Raw genomic sequence first — 22,678 nt, forward strand, 5'->3', positions numbered from 1 at the left:
CTGGCCATAGTCCAGACTATGCCACTATACCCCATAACAGGGCAGTGTCCTTCTGTAGCACAGTTGGTAGAGCATGGCGCTTGTAACGCCAGGGTAGTGGGTCCGATCCCCGGGACCACACATACGTAGAATGTATGACATGACTGTAAGTCGCTTTGGATAAAAGCGTCTGCTAAATGGCATATATTAGTGTCAGGCATGCAGCAGGTGTGTGCTGACTGGGAACAGAACAGGGTGCGACTAGGATGGGGTGGCAGGACTTCCTGCGATGTAGAGGAAGGGTTGAAAGGGGACGTGAGGTGTCAAACCTGGACACTCTATCTCTCCCTCCCTGGGGGACTATAACGGCACAGTTATAGTACCACATTAAAACCAAGTGCAATCATCAAAAGCCAAGTGTCTGTGACCAGACAGTGAGCTGAGGTGCGGCCCATATCCACTGAGTCCATGCACCATTTAACCCAACAGTGCAGGACAGCAGGCTAAAGGCCTAGCTCCACTAGAGTGTGCTCTCCTAAACACCATGGAGGGAGGACGTGTTGTGTGTGTATAGACACAGTTGAACAGCTCATCCAGGAGCCTGCTGGCGTGATAAATACAAACACTTCTGGTCAACTAGAACACAACATAAATCTAAAGTTAGAGCACGTCAGCAGACAGACAGACTCAGGGAGCTGGGTAAAGACAAAGGGGAGAAGGGGACAACCAGCTATCAATTCTCACCTCCATATGTCACATTGTCTAACGCTGGAAGAGCCACTGTTTATCTCTTTAAAGCATTCATTTATTATACATTTATTACACTTTCTATTATACTGTGTGTGTGTGTGTGTGTGTGTGTGTGTGTGTGTGTGTGTGTGTGTGTGTGTGTGTGTGTGTGTGTGTGTGTGTGTGTGTGTGTGTGTGTGTGTGTGTGTGTGTGTGTGTGTGTGTGTGTGTGTGTGTGTGTGTGTGTGTGTGTGTGTGTGTGTGTGTGTGTGTGTGTGTGTGTGTGTGTGTGTGTGTGTGTGTGTGTGTGTGTGTGTGTGTGTGTGTGTGTGTGTGTGTGTGTGTGTGTGTGTGTGTGTGTGTGTGTGTGTGTGTGTGTGTGTGTGTGTGTGTGTGTGTGTGTGTGTGTGTGTGTGTGTGTGTGTGTGTGTGTGTGTGTGTGTGTGTGTGTGTGTGTGTGTGTGTGTGTGTGTGTGTGTGTGTGTGTGTGTGTGTGTGTGTGTGTGTGTGTGTGTGTGTGTGTGTGTGTGTGTGTGTGTGTGTGTGTGTGTGTGTGTGTGTGTGTGTGTGTGTGTGTGTGGCCATGGATCCCAGTAAGTGACATGCAAATACACACATTTCAATACATTTCACATCCCAGTGTGAACCAGGATAATAATATAATGATAATGCTTTAGGTATTGGGGAAATTAAGTGCTGCTTCGGTGAATGCCTAACATGGCTCCTAATATTTCCCACACACACACTTGTGCGTACCCCCACACACACACACACACACACACACAGAGCCCTGTATATTCCTTTTCTTCCCAGCTTCCCCAGGCCATAGCATCAGCAAATGATTGAAGAAAAGAGCGTGGATTAAAGCAGTGTAGAACAAGGTGCTTGAAGCAATAACAGAAAGAGGGAACAAAGGGAGATAAGAGACTGTGGAGGGAAGATAATTAATGAATGGCTGCCTGGGATAATACAAGCTCCAACAGCAGGACCTCTTGTCCTACTTCTGCTGAATATTACTTTATACCCCCCCCACCACACACACACACGGATACGTGCACAAAAACACATGTGCACACACACACACACATGTGCACACACACACGGATGCATGCACAAAAACACAGACACACATGTGCACACACACACAGCTGTGAAAGGAGAGATTCAAACAGCAGCTCCCAGAGGTGCCTAATAGTACATTACCCAGAAACGTTGGTCTATGGTCTATGTACCAGGGACACAGGAGGTGCATGAGTCTCAGGCCACAGGGGATTCAGCTCAGGGAAGCCAGCTCAGTAGAGCCAGCCCAGGGGAGCCAGCTCAGGGGAGCCAGCTCAGGGGAGCCAGCCCAGGGGAGCCAGCTCAGGGGAGAGGGGAGCCAGCCCAGGGGAGCCAGCCCAGGGGAGCCAGCCCAGGGGAGCCAGCCCAGGGGCCAGCCCAGGGGAGCCAGCCCAGGGAGCCAGCCCAGGGGAGCCAGCCCAGGGGAGCCAACTCAAGGGAGCCAGCCCAGGGGAGCCAGCTCAGGGGAGAGCCAGCCCAGGGGAGCCAGCTCAGGGGAGCCAGCCCAGGGGAGCCAGCTCAGGGGAAGCCAGCCCAGGGGCCCAGGGGAGCGAGCCAGCCCAGGGGAGCCAGCTCAGGGGAGCCAGCCCAGGGGAGCCAGCTCAGGGGAGCCAGCCCAGGGGAGCCAGCCCAGGGGAGCCAGCTCAGGGGAGCCAGCCCAGGGGAGCCAGCTCAGGGGAGCCAGCCCAGGGGAGCCAGCTCAGGGGAGCCAGCCCAGGGGAGCCAGCCCAGGGGAGCCAGCTCAGGGGAGCCAGCCCAGGGGAGCCAGCCCAGGGGAGCCAGCTCAGGGGAGCCAGCCCAGGGGAGCCAGCCCAGGGGAGCCAGCTCAGGGGAGCCAGCCCAGGGGAGCCAGCCCAGGGGAGCAGGCTCAGGGGACAGCCCCAGTAAACTGTCATGAATGGTCAGGCAACTACTTCACATGCAAATCCTCACATGCCAGTCTGCTTCCATTAAAATGTAACACTCAGACCCAAAAAATATACAAAATAAATGTCTGGTTTATTCACCACTTTGCAATGTGATGTGTGACTTGTGAATTCATATGCCAATAGATTTAGTTCATGGTTTATTTTGTGTATTATGCGATGCAATTTTCAACAATGTTGAGAAAGAGTATTGCAGGTAATTGAGATCAGTGGTTTGAATAGAGATATGGAGAAGTTCTGCCTCTCTCCCTTCTGCTTAAACCTCCCCCAGCAGCCCACAGGGAAACACAGGAAAGTCCCTCCATTGTTCCTTCAGGGGGATTAATGGGATTCGTTTAAATTTGCTTGACAATGCAGGGAGACAGACAGGGGAGACAGACAGGTTCCAGAGAGAGACAGACATGTTCCAGAGAGAGGCATACAGGGCCCAGAGAGAGGCATATACAGGGCCCAGAGAGAGACATACAGGGCCCAGAGAGAGACAGACATGTTCCAGAGAGAGGCATACAGGGCCCAGAGAGAGGCATACAGGGCCCAGAGAGAGACATACAGGACCCAGAGAGAGACATACAGGGCCCAGAGAGAGACATACAGGGCCCAGAGAGAGACAGACAGGGCCCAGAGAGAGACAGTCAAGGTCAAGAGAGAGAGAGAGAGGGCCCAGAGAGAGGCATACAGGGCCCAGAGAGAGACATACAGGGCCCAGAGAGAGGCATACAGGGCCCAAAGAGAGACATACAGGGCCCAGAGAGAGACAGACAGGGCCCAGAGAGAGGCATACAGGGCCCAGAGAGAGACATACAGGGCCCAGAGAGAGACATACAGGGCCCAGAGAGAGACAGACAGGGCCCAGAGAGAGACAGTCAAGGTCAAGAGAGAGAGAGAGAGGGCACAGAGAGAGTTGCATACAGGGCCCAGAGAGAGACATACAGGGCCCAGAGAGAGGCATACAGGGCCCAGAGAGAGACATACAGGGCCCAGAGAGAGACAGACAGGGCCCAGAGAGAGACAGTCAAGGTCAATAGAGAGAGAGAGACAGGGCCCAGAGAGAGACAGGCAAGGTCCAGAGTGAGACAGGCAAGATCCAGAGAGAGACAGACAGAGCCCAGAGAGAGACAGACAGACAGGGCCCAGAGAGAGAGAGACAGATAAGGCCCAGAGGGAGACAGTCAAAGTCAAGAGAGAGACAGACAGGGCCCAGAGAGAGAGAGAGAGAGAGAGAGACAGACAGGGCCCAGAGAGAGACAGGCAAGATCCAGAGAGAGACAGACAGAGCCCAGAGAGAGACAGACAGGGCCCAGAGAGAGAGAGAGAGACAGACAGGGCCCAGAGAGAGAGACAGACAGGGCCCAGAGAGAGAGACAGACAGGGCCCAGAGAGAGACAGGCCAGGTCCACACAGAGACAGGCAAGATCCAGAGAGAGACAGACAGAACCCAGAGAGAGACAGACAGGGCCCAGAGAGAGACAGACAGGGCCCAGAGAGAGAGAGAGAGACAGACAGGGCCCAGAGAGAGAGACAGACAGGGCCCAGAGAGAGAGACAGACAGGGCCCAGAGAGAGACAGGCCAGGTCCACACAGAGACAGGCAAGATCCAGAGAGAGACAGACAGAGCCCAGAGAGAGACAGACAGGGCCCAGAGAGAGACAGACAGGGCCCAGAGAGAGACATACAGGACCCAGAGAGAGAGAGACAGACAGGGTCCAGAGAGAGACAGACAAGGTCAAGAGAGACAGACAGGTTCCAGAGAGCGACAGAAGGATAGAGACTGTGGAGACAGACACGGGGAGGCAGAGATATCTAGACAGAGAGGACATTACCATGTTTTTTACAGCTTCTACTTGACACATCCCTAAATAATTCATCATAACGCTTCTCCTCCTAACTTTTCTACATTTCAGTCAATATTTTTACTTTCATTTGCCACTTATATTTGTCAATCCAATCTGGATGCTGAGGAATGGCATCCTGCACGGTGACTGTAACAGACGGGAATTTTTAATTTAACTCATTTAACTAGGCAAGTCAGTTAAGAACAAATTATTATTTACAATGACGGCCTCGGAACAGTGGGTTAACTGCCTTGTTCATGGGCAGGTCAACAGATTTGTACCTTGTCAGCTCTGGGATTCAATCTAGCAACCTTTTGGTTACTGGCCCAACACTCTAGTGGTTATAGTGTTGGGCCAGTAACCGAAAGGTTGCAGGATGGATTCTCTGAGCTGACAAGGTAAAAATACGCCATTCTGCACCTGAACAAGGCAGTTAACCCACTGTTCCCCAGTTGGTTGTCTTTGTAAATAAGAATGTGTTCTTAACTGACTTGCCTAGTTAAATAAACTCTACATTTTTATTTTTTATTTTTAAATAGACACAGGGAGTCTTGGTAGTGACCTTGGCCTATCGCTGCAGCCTGCAGCCGGAGGTGTGGTTAGACCACTGACCTGTGTACAGTACCTGCGTCACTGCAGAACCCGAAGGACACATACCTCTGCAGACCAACAGAGGACACAGCACGGACATCTGTACAGTACAGTGGCTGGGATGAGCATGAGAGCAGAGAGCAGAGATGGGACCTTTAAAACTGTCTGTTTGTCTGTTACCTGTCAGCCAAGCCTTTCAATTAGCAGCAGCAGCAACAAACATCACAGGTCGAAACGACCTTTCCAATAGAAGCCGTTTGGAGAGATGAGGAAGTGAAGCCATTTTCTTTTTGAACGAGTTTGAGCAGAACTTAATTCATGTAATTTATCTCGCTCCACAGAGAGTGGAGGAGAACAATGGAGAATATATAAAAGGGGGAAAAATAGAGGAAAACAGATTCTAATTAGAGAAAGTTCATCAAACAACTCCTCAGTAGTTCCAGACTGTGTCCTCCACGGTACCTCTTAAATACCCCACTGCATAAATCATCCAGCCTACTGTAATGGTAGATTATGCAGGAGAGATGTCTAAAGTGGCATTCTCCACAGGGGACTATGAAGAATGACACTACCACACTTTTCTTTGCTTATTAACTTCAGCAGTGAAGACAACACTTCGTACTTTGTCCTTATGAGAAGAGAGACTTTCTCTGGAGAGACAATATGCCTGAACCTGTCAATGTTCTTCTCAAATGCCCGATGAACTGTCCTCAATTCCACTTTGACAATACTGCACATTTTGATATAAGCTTCTCACTCTGACAATAGCACGGTATAATCGGTATTGAGTTCACGTTGGTTCACTATGTCAGGCTGTGAAGTCTCTGACTAGCTTGACAGATTTCTGTGAACAAAGCCAGTGCTTGATAACATGTATCATATCAAGGGGAACTAAATGGACTCTGTGTTGTAATCAGGGGACCAGAGTTTGAATGACACAGATTGTGCATCCTGCCTTTACTTCCTAGTACACAAGCATACTGTCAACTAGGGTTGTGACGGTCATTTTGTCAGTGGGTTATTGTCATGCAAAAGCCTGCTGGTCTCACGGTATATGACCGTTCATTAACATGAACACGTTTAGCATCTCCAGGACACACATTCAAGCCTCTGAGGGGCACCTTTGAAACATCTACATTAAAGAAAAGTGAAAGGCTAATATTTTCACCCACCAGACTATTCTTCATTTAATTTTGTCTTTACATACACTACATAATATATGTGTGACAGTAGTTTTCATTTAGAATGGACCATTGTCATGCACCTGTCTCAGAACAGGGAGGGAAAATATGTCATCTATGCGCTTAAAAAGGGAAGACGCTATACCCGCAGTTCAATTTCCTGCTAGCCAGGTAGGTTAGGGTTAGGGTTACTCCTGTTGTAAAGCCAAGCAATATGCTTAATATTACTCAAGTTGATAAATAAATATAATAGGCCTAGCGGATGGGATTCTCCTCTTCTTAACTTATAGACGCCATCAAAACTATTTTCTAATGCAATTGCATATACATTAAAAACGGAAAGTACTCAAACCCCTTCAATTTTTCCACATTTTGTTATATTACAGCCTTATTTTAAAATGTATGAAATCGTTTTTTTCCCACTCATCAATCTATAGACACTAACCCATAATGACAAAGCGAAAACTGGTTTTCAGAAAATTTAGCAAATGTATTAAAAAAAATACTGAAATATCACATTTACGTAGGTTTTCAGAACCTTTACTCAGTACTTTGTTGAAGCACATTTGTCCGCGATTACAGCCTTGAGTCTTCTTGGGTATGACGCTACAGGCTTGGCACACCATATTTGGGGAGTTTTCCCATTCTTCTCTGCAGATCCTCTCAAGCTCTGTCAGGTTGGATGGGAAGAGTCGCTGCACAGCTTTTTTCAGTTATACAGAGATGTTCGATCGGGTTCAAGTCTGGGCTCTGGCGGGGCCACTCAAGGACATTCAGAGACTTGTCCCAAAGTCACTCCTGCGTTATTTTGGTTGTGTGCTTAGGGTCGTAGTCCTGTTGAAAAGTGAACCTTCTCCCCAGTCTGAGGTCCTGAATGCTTTGGAGCAGGTTTTCATCAAGGATCTCTATGTACTTTGTTCTGTCTATCTTTCCCTTGATCCTGACTAGTCTCCCAGATCCTGCCGCTGAAAAACATCCCCACATCATGATGCTGCCACCACCATGCTTCACTGTAAGGATGGTGCCAGAATTCCTCTAAACGTGACGCTTCGCATTCAGGCCAAAGAGTTCAATCTTGGTTTCACCAGACCAGAGGATCTTGTTTATCATGGTCTGAGGGTCCTTTAGGTGCCTTTTAGCAAACTCCAAGCGGGTTGTCATGTACCTTTCACTGAGGAAAGGCTTCCGTCTGGCCACTCTACCATAAAGGCCTCATAAAGGCCTAACTGAAGAGGCAGTTAACTCACTGTTCCTAGGCCGTCATTGAAAATAAGAATTTGTTCTTAACTGACTTGCCTAGTTAAATAAAAATAAAGATAAAACATTTGTGGCGTGCTGCAGAGAAGGCTATCTTTCTGGAAGGTTCTCCCATCTCCACAGAGGAACTCTGGAGTTCTGTCAGAGTGACCATCGGGTTCTTGGTCACTTCCCTGACCAATGCCCTTCTACCCCAATTGCTCAGTTTGGCCGGACGGCCGGCTCTAGGAAGATTCTTGGTTGTTCCAAACTTCTTCCATTTAAGAATGACGGAGGCCACTGTGTTCTTGAGGACCTTCAATGCTGCAGACATTTTTTGGTACCCTTCCCCAGACCTGTACCTCGACGCAATCGGAGCGTGTCGGAGCTCTCCGGACAATTCGTTCGACCTCATGGCTTGGTTTTTGATCTGACATGCACTATCAACTCTGGGACCTTATGACGACAGGTGTGTGCCTTTCCAAATCCTGTCCAATCAATTGAATTCACCACAGGTGGACTCCAATCAAGTTGTAGAAACATCTTAAGGGTGATCAATTTCGAGCCTCATAGCAAAGGGTCTGAAAACATATGTATTTAAGGTATTTCTGTTTTTTATGTGTGATACATTTGTAAACATTTCTAAAAACCTGTTTTTCCTTTGTCATTATGGGGTATTGTTTGTAGATTGATGAGGAAAAACCTGTATTTAATTTGTTTTAGAATAAGGCTGAAACATAACAACATGTGGGAAAAGGGAAGGGGTGTGAATACTATCCGAATGCACTGTAGCCTATAGAAATGTTGTGCAACGTGAGCTCATGGTCTCTCAGGAAGTGTTTGATTAGATTTCTGATTACATTTGCATCGATGTCAGAGAGATTAGAGGAACAATAGAGTTCAGAGTACCAGGCAGTTAGCAAGTTTGGTAGGCTACTAATGACCATCAGCAGCATCAGTGCTTGGATAAGCCTAATTACCATGACTAAACTGTCAAGAGGAATTTGACTGACATCATGACTCTTGACTACCAGTGTGGCAGTAATATGGTCACCGTAACAGCCCTACTGTCAACCTTGTTTACATGACGTCTAATGCAAGTCAAAACACTTCCTCTCCCACACGCACTGGTCAATGTCTACAGATGACTTCCCATGACTTCTCTATGTCACATTGTTAGAATGGCCCTGAGAGGCTCTGAGAGACTGTCAGTATTGGTCCTTCGAGACAGAAAAACTACACCATTCATTGTTTGAGATGTGTAGGTGTTACACTGATTGTTTTACTGTTCACTCCATTTTTGGGGACTGAGTCCAGATGGGGAGATGGGGGACACATATCTTAAGCAGTCAAAGAAACAGCCAGTGAAGGAGGTGACAGCTACACTAGCGGTTAAGGTCGTTGGGCCAGTAACCGAAAGGTAGCTGGTTTAATACCTGAGCCGACTAGTTGAAAAATCTCTTGCTGTGCCCTTGAGCAAGGTACTTGTCGCTCTGGATAAGAGTGTTAAATGTTTAAAATGTTCCCTAAAAAGAGGTATATTAAAGTAGACCATACACCCTACCTGTCAGATACCCCTGTCCCCCCTATGTCTGTCTCATAGCCTCCTGAGACCGAGCAACTCCGTTTTCTAAGCAACTCTATATCCCTAAGGCCATACACGCCATTGTGTAAGGTCTTATTGCAGCTTTGAGAGGACATCCTGGGATTTTCAATGACATCACATGTGTCGGTGTGCCACCTTGACAATTGTTTCTTTAATACATTTTTTATGGCTACCATCACAATTAGCGCATTTGGTAGTTAGTGTGTATAATTCTGTAAAGTTTGATATTCAAACTGTTTACTATCTAGCAATAGTTTGTGTATTTTTCCGAGCAGTGTAATATATACATTACCAGTCAAAAGTTTGAACACACGCACCTACTCATTCCAGGGTATTTCTTAATTTTCTACACTGTAAAATAATAGTGAAGACATCAAAAATATGAAATAACACATATGTTATCATGTAGTAACCCAATGTTTTTTTTATCCAAATATATTTTATATTTTTGATTCTTAAAAGTAGCCTCCCTTTGTCTTGATGACAGCTCTGCACACTCTTGGCATTCTCTCAACCAGCTTCAATGCATTTCAATTAACAGGTGTGTCATGTTAAAAGTTAATTTGTGGAATTTCTTTCCTTCTTAATGCATATGAGCCAATTAGCTGTGACAAGGTACGGCTGGTATACAGAAGATAACCCTATTTGGTAAAAGACCAAGTCCATATTATGGGAAGAACAGCTCAAATAAGCAAAGAGAAACAACAGTCCATCATTCCTTGAAGACATGAACGTTAGTCAATCCGGAATATTTCAAGAACTTTGAACATTTCTCCAAGTGCAGTCGCAAAAACAATTAAGCGCTATGATGAAACTGGCTCTCACGAGGTCCGCCACATGAACGGAAGACCCAGAGTCACCTCTGCTGCAGAGGATAAGTTCATTAAAGTTACCAGCCACAGACATTGTAGCACAAATGAATGCTTCACAGAGTTCAAGTAACAGACACATCTCAACATCAACTGTTTAGAGGAGACTGTGTGAATCAGGCCTTCATGGTCGAATTTCTGCAAAGAAACTACAACTAAAGAACACAAATAGAACAAGAGACTTGTTTGGGTCAAGAAACACAAGCAATGGACATTAGACCATTGAAAATATGCCCTTCGGTCTGATGAGTCCAAATGTTTGATTTTTGACTCCAACCACCATGTCTTTGTGACATGCAGAGTAGGTGACCGGATCATCTCTGCATGTGTGGTTCCCACCGTGAAGCATGGAGGAGGAGGTGTGATGGTGTGGAATTGCTTTGCTGGTGACACTGTCAGTGATTTATTTAGAATTCAAGGCACACTTAACCAGCATGGCTACCACAGCATTCTTCAGCGATACGTCATCCCATCTAGTTGACGCTTAGTGGGACTATCATTTGTTTTTCAACAGGGCACTGACCCAACACACCTCCAGGCTGTGTAAGGGCTATTTGACCAAGATGGAGAGTGATGGAGTGCTGCATCAGATGACCTGGCCTCCACAATCACCCAGCCTCAATCCAATTGAGATGGTTTGGGATGAGTTGTACCGCAGAGTGAAGGAAAAGCAGCCAACAAATGCTTAGCATATAATATATGCCATTTAGCTGACGCTTTTATCCAAAGCGACTTACAGTCATGTGTGCATACATTCTACGTATGGGTGGTCCCGGGAATCGAACCCACTACCCTGGCGTTACAAGCGCCATGCTCTACCAACTGAGCCACAGAAGGACCATATGTAAGAACTTGTCATGCCCTGACCTTAGTTATCTTTATTTTCTTTATGTTTTGGTTAGGTCAGGGTCTGACAAGGGTGGTTGGTTTAGTTTTTGTATTGTCTAGGTGTTTTGGTCCTGTCTAGGGTTTTTGTATATCTATGGGGTTTTAGTATGTCTAGGTATATGTAGGTCTATGGTGGCCTGAATTGGTTCCCAATCAGAGACAGCTGTTTATCGTTGTCTCTGATTGGGGATCCTATTTAGGTTGCCATTTTTCCATTTTGGTGTTGTGGGTTAATGTCTATGTGTAGTTGCCTGTGTCAGCATTCGGTTTTTCATAGCGTAACGGTCGTTTTGTTGCTTTGTTAGTTTGTTTTAGTGTTTCTTCATTAATTAAAAAAAATGTATTTCTATCACTCTGCGCCTTGGTCTCATCAATATGACGATCGTGACAGAATAACTCAAGGAGGAGCAGACGTTATGGACTTGGGAAGAAATTTTGGACGGAAAGGGATCCTGGACATGGGAGGAAATACTAGATGGAGCAGGACCCTGGACACAGCCTGGGGAGTATCGCTGTTTTAAGGAGGAGAAATACCGGAGAATAGAGGAATGGCGACGATATGAGGGTACACGGCTAGCACGGAAACCCGAGAGGCAGCGCCAAGACATTTTTGTGGGGGGCACACGAGGAGATTGGCTGAGTCAGGTAGGAGACCTGAGCCAACTCCTCGTGCTTACCGTGGGGAGCGTGTAACTCGTCAGGCACCGTGTTATGCAGAGATGTGCACGGTGTCTCCAGTGCGCTATTCTAGCCCGGTGCGCTCTATTCCAGCAGAATGGGCATCCAGACAGGACGTATTGAGCCAGCTCTATGTTCTGGATCTCCAATGCATCTCCACGGTCCAGTGTATCCTGTGCCTCCTCACCGCACTCGCCCTGAGGTGCGTGTCACCAGCTTGGCACCAAAAGTGCCGGCACCAGGCCTACAATGCGCCTCCAGGGTCCAGTATGCCCTGTTCCTGCTCCTCGCACTCGCCCTGAGCTCCTTCAAGTCTGTTGGAAAAGCATTCCTCATGAAGCTGGTTGAGAGAAAGCCAATAGTGTGCAAAGTTGCCATCAAGGCAAACAGTTGTGACATTGAATAATTTAAAACATAAAATATAAAACACTTTTTTGGTTACTACATGATTACATATGTGTTATTCACTGATGTGGTCATCCTGTCTGGGTTGGCGCCCCCCTTGGGTTGTGCCATGGCGGAGATCTTTGTGGGCTATACTCAGCCTAAGTTGGTGGTTGAAGATATCCCTCTAGTGGTGTGGGGGCTGTGCTTTGGCAAAGTGGGTGGGGTTATATCCTTCCTGTTTGGCCCTGTCCGGGGGTGTCCTCGGATGGGGCCACAGTGTCTCCTGACCCCTCCTGTCTCAGCCTCCAGTATTTATGCTGCAGTAGTTTGTGTCGGGGGGCTAGGGTCAGTTTGTTATATCTGGAGTACTTCTCCTGTCGTATTGGGTGTCCTGTGTGAATCTAAGTGTGCGTTCTCTAATTCTCTCCTTCTCTCTTTCTTTCTCTCTCTCGGAGGACCTGAGCCCTAGGACCATGCCCCAGGACTACCTGACATGATGACTCCTTGCTGTCTCCAGTCCACCTGACCGTGCTGCTGCTTCAGTTTCAACTGTTCTGCCTTATTATTATTCGACCATGCTGGTCATTTATGAACATTTGAACATCTTTGGCCATGTTCTGTTATAATCTCCACCCGGCACAGCCAGAAGAGGACTGGCCACCCCACATAGCCTGGTTCCTCTCTAGGTTTCTTCCGAGGTTTTGGCCTTTCTAGGGAGTTTTTCCTAGCCACCGTGCTTCTACACCTGCATTGCTTGCTGTTTGGGGTTTTAGGCTGGGTTTCTGTACAGCACTTTGAGATATCAGCTGATGTAACGGCGTTCGTTTGTCGAAGGAGAGTCGGACCAAAATGCGGCTTGGTAGTTACTCATGTTCTTTAATGAAAAAACAACGATACATGAAATAACTATATATATACAAAAACAACAAACGGAACGTGAAAACCTATACAGCCTGTCTGGTGAACACTAACACAGAGACAGGAACAATCACCCACAAAATACACAGTGAAACCCCGGCTACCTAAATATGGTTCCCAATCAGAGACAACGAGAATCACCTGACTCTGATTGAGAACCGCCTCAGGCAGCCAAGCCTATGCTAGACACACCCCTAATCAACCACAATCCCAATGCCTACAAAAACCCCAATAAGACAACACAATAAACCCATGTCACACCCTGGCCTGAACAAATAATTAAGGAAAACACAAAATACTAAGACCAAGGCGTGACAGCTGATGTACGAAGGGCTATATAAATACATTTGATTTGATTTCATAGTGTTGATGTCTTCACTGTTATTATACTATGTAAAAAGAAATTGACTGGTACTGTATATATATTTTTTTACATTAAATAAGAGCTAAATAAGAGATGGTTAATAAATGTCCTCTGTTATGGACATCATCATGGACTAACTATGTTTTTAACCTACTGTCTCCATTTATTGAAGGTTTCATATTTACTATCAACCGAGTCGGGCTCTACAATGCAGATACAATATCACATAAACAACGTGTTTTGCCCCAAGCTCTACTGCCGTGTCTCAGGAGAATAGATTGGAGGCCCCTCCTTATTGGATCTACCTTTGTGTGCTAATCCTGCCTCTGGGCCATGCAAAGCTGCAGGGACAAGCAGAACACAAATAAATACAAATGGGCCATAGTCTCTCCTGGTCTCTACCCATTTTTCCCATTTCATACAAGCATGGCGATAGAAAACAGACGGCATGCTGGTGTCAGGAGTCAGCCCAGGATCAATTAGAGAACCCCCTAGTGAAACAGCCTGTGATTATTTTAAAGCCCTTAACGTCTCGTTCTCTCCCAGCTGACAGAGAGGAGGGCTCTTTCTGACCCCCTCTATACCGGTTGTCAAAATGTATCAAGTTTATAAACAGAGACATGTGGGGTTAAAAGTTGCGAGATGGGAGGTCACGGAGGAGGGGACGGGGAGATGGAGGACCCCTAACTCTCCTGTTGACAGATACCAGTCGCTACGGAGCGGAGACCGCTGAAAGATGAAGTGGTTTACAAAGACACACTTCTTTAGATAAAAATACTTAGAGAGGAATTATAACTAAATGAGCCTTGTGTTTCATTTTAATGACAATATAAAATAAACATGATCGTCTTCATTTAGTTCACGGTTTTTGTTTTAATATGATACTATTGAATGTCAAATAATAACTAGCAACAACGGAGTAGCACATTGAGCGGTGGTGTTCCTGCCCTGGGACATTTACATGATCATATAAATTATGGCTGTTACAGTAAAAGACACATTTTGCATGTGAGAGTGGGTGGGCTGCTGGGAGAGATGTGGCCAGGCCCCTGGGAGAGACGTGGCCAGGCCCCTGGGAGAGACGTGGCCAGGCCGCTGGGAGAGATGTGGCCAGGCCCCTGGGAGAGACGTGGCCAGGCCGCTGGGAGAGACGTGGCCAGGCCTGGGAGAGACGTGGCCAGGCCGCTGGGAGAGACGTGGCCAGGCCCCTGGGAGAGACGTGGCCAGGCCGCTGGGAGAGATGTGGCCAGGCCCCTGGGAGAGACGTGGCCAGGCCGCTGGGAGAGACGTGGCCAGGCCTGGGAGAGACGTGGCCAGGCCGCTGGGAGAGACGTGGCCAGGCTGCTGGGAGAGACGTGGCCAGGCCGCTGGGAGAGATGTGGCCAGGCCCCTGGGAGAGACGTGGCCAGGCCGCTGGGAGAGACGTGGCCAGGCCTGGGAGAGACGTGGCCAGGCCGCTGGGAGAGACGTGGCCAGGCTGCTGGGAGAGACGTGGCCAGGCTGCTGGGAGAGACGTGGCCAGGCTGCTGGGAGAGACGTGGCCAGGCCTGGGAGAGATGTGGCCAGGCCGCTGGGAGAGATGTGGCCAGGCCCCTGGGAGAGACGTGGCCAGGCCGCTGGGAGAGACGTGGCCAGGCCTGGGAGAGACGTGGCCAGGCCGCTGGGAGAGACGTGGCCAGGCTGCTGGGAGAGACGTGGCCAGGCTGCTGGGAGAGACGTGGCCAGGCTGCTGGGAGAGACGTGGCCAGGCTGCTGGGAGAGACGTGGCCAGCCCTGGGAGAGACGTGGCCAGGCTGCTGGGAGAGACGTGGCCAGGCTGCTGGGAGAGACGTGGCCAGGCTGCTGGGAGAGATGTGGCCAGGCTGCTGGGAGAGATGTGGCCAGGCTGCTGGGAAAGATGTGGCCAGGCCCCTGGGAGAGACGTGGCCAGGCTGCTGGGAGAGATGTGGCCAGGCTGCTGGGAGAGATGTGGCCAGGCTGCTGGGAGAGACGTGGCCAGGCTGCTGGGAGAGATGTGGCCAGGCTGCTGGAGAACGTGGCCAGGCTGCTGGGAGAGATGTGGCCAGGCTGCTGGGAGAGATGTGGCCAGGCTGCTGGGGAGGACGTGGCCAGGCTGCTGGGAGAGATGTGGCCAGGCTGCTGGGAGAGACGTGGCCAGGCTGCTGGGAGAGATGTTTGGCCAGGCCTGGGAGAGACAGGGCCAGGCTGCTGGGAGAGACGTGGCCAGGCTGCTGGGAGAGATGTGGCCAGGCTGCTGGGAGAGATGTGGCCAGGCTGCTGGGAAAGATGTGGCCAGGACATAGTGGCTCTTCAGGGATCCTATCCATGCTTTCTGGCTGCCACATCAAACAGATAAGTGTTGTGATTTCTATGCCTTCAAGTACATTGCTTTGTGGTGCTTTGAATAAATAAGTCTATCGAGGTTGCATGTTTAACTTGCTGAAGCGAACCATATGCACATTGGTAGGCCTGTCTAGATGGAGGATGTCAGTTTGGATGGATGACTCCATATGAACTTTCCTGTTTTTCATATCTTGACACAGGTGCCATAGTTGTATTCTGTAAGTAATTGAAGTGTCTGGTGAAACCGTATCTTCATTCTGAATGGGTAAAGACATGCAATAACACAGCGCACATTTTCATTAGACCTCTGCTTGATCACACGGTTCATTTGATTACCTTGATTGCATCCTGCTAAGTTTACGCTCTAATGGCAGTACCCAGGACAGCTGTACAGCATTTACAGTACCCTGCTGTCATCTCACCCTTCAATGAGGCAAGGGCAATTTCACCCTGAGCACTGCTCATAGCACAACACTATTTCATTAACACAACGACCATCCCTGTAATTTTCACTAATGTGGTGATGGCACTTTGTTGGACTGGGAACAAAGGAATAGCAATGGTAAGGAGTAGGGGATATTCTTATATTATGCAGTCAAACTGCTTGAGGGTGGAATGAAGTCAAAGAGTTCAGAATAAGTCAGATTGACTCTACTTCTATGTAACTAACCTGGGTATGTAACTAACATTAGTGCTCCTAACCCCAGGCTAACCTGGGTATGTTACTAACATTAGTGCTCCTAACCCCAGGCTAACCTGGGTATGTTACTAACATTAGTGCTGCTAACCCCAGGCTAACCTGGGTATGTTACTAACATTAGTGCTCCTAACCCCAGGCTAACCTGGGTATGTTACTAACATTAGTGCTGCTAACCCCAGGCTAACCTGGGTATGTTACTAACATTAGTGCTCCTAACCCCAGGCTAACCTGGGTATGTTACTAACATTAGTGCTCCTAACCCCAGGCTAACCTGGGTATGTTACTAACATTAGTGCTGCTAACCCCAGGCTAACCTGGGTATGTTACTAACATTAGTGCTCCTAACCCCAGGCTAACCTGGGTATGTTACTAACATTAGTGCTCCTAACCCCAGGCTAACCTGGGTAGCTCAGTTACTAACATTAGTTTGCTGCGTAGAATGTATGCACCATGACCAGGCTAAAACCTGGGTATGTTACTAACATTCGTGCTCCTAACCCCAGGCTAACCTGGGTATGTTACTAACATTAGTGCTCCGAACCCCAGGCTAACCTGGGTATGTTACTAACATTAGTGCTCCTAACCCCAGGCTAACCTGGGTATGTTACTAACATTAGTACTCCTAACCCCAGGCTAACCTGGGTAATGTTTGCATGGTAGTGTAGATCAGGGTTGTTTTTCTCCTGCTCTGTGTTCAGGTCCAGAGACAGGATCTTTGTAAGTCTCTTTGTCAGCCAATTACAGGCCTGTGCTGGCAGCAGGCCGGAGTGATGCTGAAGCTGTCTGATGAATAGAGGCACTCTCAGGGACGATCTGAACTCTGGACCCTGGCCATGGAGAAGGAGGCACGCACATGTACAAGCACACGCACAGAGAACACTTGAATTCACTCATGTCGAATCTGAGATTTCCCCAAGGGTCTCATTCAACTGACTTCGGTCCACAAACTAGTCTTCGAACATTTGCAGAAAGAATCCCCTCACCGAGTGTCTGTTTAACTTAGTGCGGAACGAGCTGCAATCCAGCACTCTGACTTGACATCAAACCTGTTGGCTTTGGACAACCAATGCATAGCCCCTACTCAACACTGAACAGTCACTCACACACTTTGGCAGTAGGACTAACAGGAAAGATGATAATGAAATAATTGTGAATAGAATATGACACTATGCTACACTACTGCTGTTCTTAGATATGTTTTCTTCCTATGACTCAGCCTCCAATTGGGGCCACACAAGAGAGACAGTAGAGACACATATGCCTGCCTGTGAGCCACCTTGTGCTGCCCTGCAAATCTTGCAGTCCAATAGGAGTCAAAGGTCATGCCTGCTTTCCTCCAGCCCCGGTGAAACCTTCACTAGAGTGACAGACAGACAGACAGACAGACAGACAGACAGACAGACAGACAGACAGACAGACAGACAGACAGACAGACAGACAGACAGACAGACAGACAGACAGACAGACAGAGGAAGTGGAGGGCCATGATTCATCTACAAGGATTAGCAGACAGGCAGGGAGACAGACAGCCTTATCTCACCTCACAGCGATAAATCAACCAGGGACATAAAGAGCTGCTCAAACACCACTCTGCTCTGTGGGGGGAATGGACGGCCCAGATAGCACAGCCTCTGGAACAGACAGTCAGAGGAACAGACGTGACAGAGACGACAGAGAGAGAGAGGCTCTTAACCAGACTGTTTGTTCCGATCCTTCTGTATGGCTGCTTCCCCCACTTCTCTCCTCTCTGCTCTGGTCTGTCTGCACCCAGGAATTAGCCAGCCGCCAATGGCCAGCGACTCCAAGGTTGCTTGGAATGGTCACCTTGATCTTGTCTCCCATGATGATTCCCAGACACCGCGAGACAAAGGGGGTCTGCTTCTGGTGAATTTGCCCTTGTTTTGTTTGACAACCGCTGATGTTCCGGTTCCCCCAGAGTGGTTCTTACGGGCCTCAGAGGCTGTGCTATGGTCTAAACTCAATCAGTCAACCTGCTGTGTTCGCCAGACAGGTTGAGATAGAGCACAACAACATCTGATTGTCCAGATGAACAAATGAACCGTTTAGATCCAGACAGAACCGGATTAAAACTGGCCTCGCCAAGGTTATCTATAGCAGGTGAGCAGAGATGGGGAATCCTCTTAGAAAGATGACAGCATCGTGCCAACAGTAAACAGACTAAACAAAGAGATGACGATGTGATGTAAAGCAGTTTAACTACGTATTACTTGGTATGACTAAAAAAACATTTCACAAGACTATTTTCTTTCCCTGATTTGTAAATAAGAAAGTCAATCACACATTTAAACCGTTATGACAACAGGACGAAAAAAGGGGCATTTGTGAGACATGCAGAAGGCTGTAATAACTTTAGTCTTGGGAAGAGAAATGTCTTCGGAGAACAAAGTTAGCTTTATAAGTTCCCAGTTCCTGGGGGAGAAAAGGGAAATCGAAATTGTGTGGGATGAAAGAACCCAATATTTCAGAATGTTTTATTTAATCTCAGCTGCAGAAATCACTATAATGACTAAGGGGGGGAAAAAAATCGGGAGAAATGACCATATTTGAATCCATAGCAGAACAGTGTCCCTTTTGTATTTTCAAATCTGTTCATTCAGAGGAGAGTATTTCCTCAGAGCTTTGCTTAGCCAATTTCATTAACTAGACTGTCTGTGCTGCCATCCAAATGCCCTGGACAGACACAAGGACACACACATCGAGTGCTTTAGAACTCTTATGTGACGCGGGGGCACGGAAGAGATGACCAGATCACTAGGTATAACACTATATGCATCTGAGTTTGTGTCTGTAGTAATTATTGATTAATGGGAAAAGACTGTATAATATCTGCAAGCCTTTAACTAGCCGGCATATTTCTGCTTCACAGAGCCAGATCATTAAGGCAGCGCTGAAATATACACTGAGTATACGACACATTAGTAACACCTTCCTAATAGTGAGTCCCCCCCCCGCCTTTTGGCCTCAGAACAGCCTCTATCCGTCAGGGCATGGACTCTACAAGGTGTTGAAAGCGTTTCACAGGGATACTGGCCCATGTTGACACCAATGCTTCCCACAGTTGTGTCAAGTTGGCTGGATAAAGCATAATAAAAAGTGACATATAATATATATATATATATATATATATATATATATATATATATATATATATATTTAAAATGTTTTATCTTTCTATATTGTGCCTGATAATGGGGCTACTTGCTTATGCACACAACACTGTAACAAGGGCTTATGATGAAACTTTGATAGGGACATTCTGGCAATAACCACATGTTAAAATAGAGGGTGTAGCAAGTCCATCTCTCATCTACAAATTGTTTTAAAATTAATTTTCACACCATAATCTAATTAACAGATGAAAGTGGTGTGGGGGGAGCAAACTTCTCTCAACCAATCCAAAGTTATTGATCTCCAGAGCCAGGCATGCATTAGTTCATTAAGGAGAGCTCAATTCTAAATGATGGCATGATGAAAGCTCAGCACAGCCAGTCAGTCTGGCAGGATAAATGATCAGTCTATGGGTATCAATGATAGAATGAATATATCCAATGGACGTAACATGTATTCACCAATGACTGTAAGTCGCTTTGGATAAAATTGTCTGCTAAATGGCATATATTAGTATAAAATATATGATAGTGTAATTGTGTTGCTAAGGAGATATTCAGTGGTGTTACCGGCCTACCTAAACAGCAGAGTAGTGATCAGAAACACACATTTAAACACAGTCTTCTATCATCATATCATCTGTATATCTGTATGGAAAACAGCAGCATCAACTCAGGCTGACAGATTACTAATATATTCATAACAAAAGCATGAAATATTAATGAGAGGTGGTGTGGTTTTGGAGGAAGACGGCTTTCATCTAAAACAATGCAGCTTTGCATATGAAAGATCTCTCCCAAAAAAAGAGGAAGCTGTCCCATGCAAGGAGACCCCCTGAGGGCGTGAAACATCAATGGAACAGGTGAGGGCCTCCTGTCCTATTGAAGAGGATGAAGGGGAGGTTGAAAGGAAAGGCCTCCAAGTTCAAAGAAAGCATTGATAGACAACAGAGAGGGAGAGAATAGAAGATATTACTGTTGATGTAAATCATTGGGTTTTAGATGCTTCTCGATTCAGATCCTGGTGTCAGTCTGTCAGGGCGTGGCAGGGCCAGAGGGGAGCGTGATCTGACCTTTATTCTCATGTCCCCTTCAGAACATGGTGGACACAAAGGGTGACCCCCACTGACCAATGAGAAAAAACACATTCTACAGTCATCCAGACTGGCCACAGCGGCAACGCAATTTCGGAACCACAGAGGACAGTGTCTGTTTGAACCACAGAGGACAGTGTCTTTCTGAACCACAGAGGACAGTGTCTGTTTGAACCACAGAGGACAGTGTCTTTCTGAACCACAGAGGACAGTGTCTTTCTGAACCACAGAGGACAGTGTCTGTTTGAACCACAGAGGACAGTGTCTGTTTGAACCACAGAGGACAGTGTCTTTCTGAACCACAGAGGACAGTGTCTTTCTGAACCACAGAGGACAGTGTCTGTTTGAACCACAGAGGACAGTGTCTGTTTGAACCACAGAGGACAGTGTCTTTCTGAACCACAGAGGACAGTGTCTCTCTGAACCACAGAGGACAGTGTCTTTCTGAACCACAGAGGACAGTGTCTTTCTGAACCACAGAGGACAGTGTCTGTTTGAACCACAGAGGACAGTGTCTTTCTGAACCACAGAGGACAGTGTCTTTATGAACCACAGAGGACAGTGTCTTTATGAACCACAGAGGACAGTGTCTTTATGAACCACAGAGGACAGTGTCTTTTTGCCAGCAGCAAATAAACGCCTCTGGTCCATTTAGTACCTCTTTTCTGCAAAAAAAGCACTCTGCCACAGGGGAGACGGGCCTTCTTCAGTGACTACTACACAGCCACATCAAACACAGGCCTGTGTGTGGAACAAGCCCCAAACTCTAAACTAACCAGAGAACATGAATAAAACAGTCTGCCATGGCCGTGGAGAGAGAGAGAGAGGGCCGATTTAAGAGTCCCCTCTGTGCAGCTCCATTTTCTAGTCCAGAGTCTTTCTGGAATGGAAATATTCTGTATTCACTGGTCGTAAAAACGTTTACTACAAAAACTCATCTTACACAAACGAATACCATGGATTGTTTGGCTACATTTTGAGTAGGTTAACTGAACGTTCCAGGCCATAAGTCTGTGTGTGCTCTATATGTCAGTTTGAAGACGCTATATTACTCTACAGGGCTGAAGTCATGACACAAATATTAACAGACATCAATAGCAAGACTGAGGGGAAGTCCAACGTCAGGAACAAGAGGGAGAAGTTGGTCAATTCCATGGAAAAATCAAAGGTACACTTTCATTAACATGAGTGGAGCCACCTCATACAGTCCACATTGGGCCAGAACACTAAATACTCTGTCAGGCTTTAAAACAGGACTGTTTTTACACTACTGAGTCCTGTGACAAGAAGAAAAACACTCCAGTGGACTGCACTGGCATAACCTGGGCCACTGCCAACTGATGGTGCAAGAGAGAAGAACGGACAGAGAGCCTAAAGACATGGGTAGAAAAGTGGAGACAGACCACAGAGAGCCTAAAGACATGGGTAGAAAAGTGGAGACAGACCACAGAGAGCCTAAAGACATGGGTAGAAAAGTGGAGACAGACCACAGAGAGCCTAAAGACATGGGTAGAAAAGTGGAGACAGACCACAGAGAGCCTAAAGACATGGGTAGAAAAGTGGAGACAGACCACAGAGAGCCTAAAGACATGGGTAGAAAAGTGGAGACAGACCACAGAGAGCCTAAAGACATGGGTAGAAAAGTGGAGACAGACCACAGAGAGCCTAAAGACATGGGTAGAAAAGTGGAGACAGACCACATAGAGCCTAAAGACATGGGTAGAAAAGTGGAGACAGACCACATAGAGCCTAAAGACATGGGTAGAAAAGTGGAGACAGACCACAGAGAGCCTAAAGACATGGGTAGAAAAGTGGAGACAGACCACAGAGAGCCTAAAGACATGGGTAGAAAAGTGAGAGACAGACCACAGAGAGCCTAAAGACATGGGTAGAAAAGTGGAGACAGACCACAGAGAGCCTAAAGACATGGGTAGAAAAGTGGAGACAGACCACAGAGAGCCTAAAGACATGGGTAGAAAAGTGGAGACAGACCACATAGAGCCTAAAGACATGGGTAGAAAAGTGGAGACAGACCACAGAGAGCCTAAAGACATGGGTAGAAAAGTGGAGACAGACCACAGAGAGCCTAAAGACATGGGTAGAAAAGTGGAGACAGACCACATAGAGCCTAAAGACATGGGTAGAAAAGTGGAGACAGACCACAGAGAGC

At 47.2% G+C, this 22,678-nt stretch overlaps 1 protein-coding gene across 5 annotated transcripts in view; it reads right to left on the minus strand.

The window, feature by feature from the left end:
* Window positions 1–22,678, minus strand: part of LOC118381439 (roundabout homolog 1-like) — a 611,139-nt gene that overhangs the window by 291,991 nt on the left and 296,470 nt on the right. The window lies entirely within an intron of this gene.

The sequence above is a fragment of the Oncorhynchus keta genome, chromosome 1, assembly GCF_023373465.1.
Source record: "Oncorhynchus keta strain PuntledgeMale-10-30-2019 chromosome 1, Oket_V2, whole genome shotgun sequence".
NCBI lineage: Eukaryota > Metazoa > Chordata > Actinopteri > Salmoniformes > Salmonidae > Oncorhynchus > Oncorhynchus keta.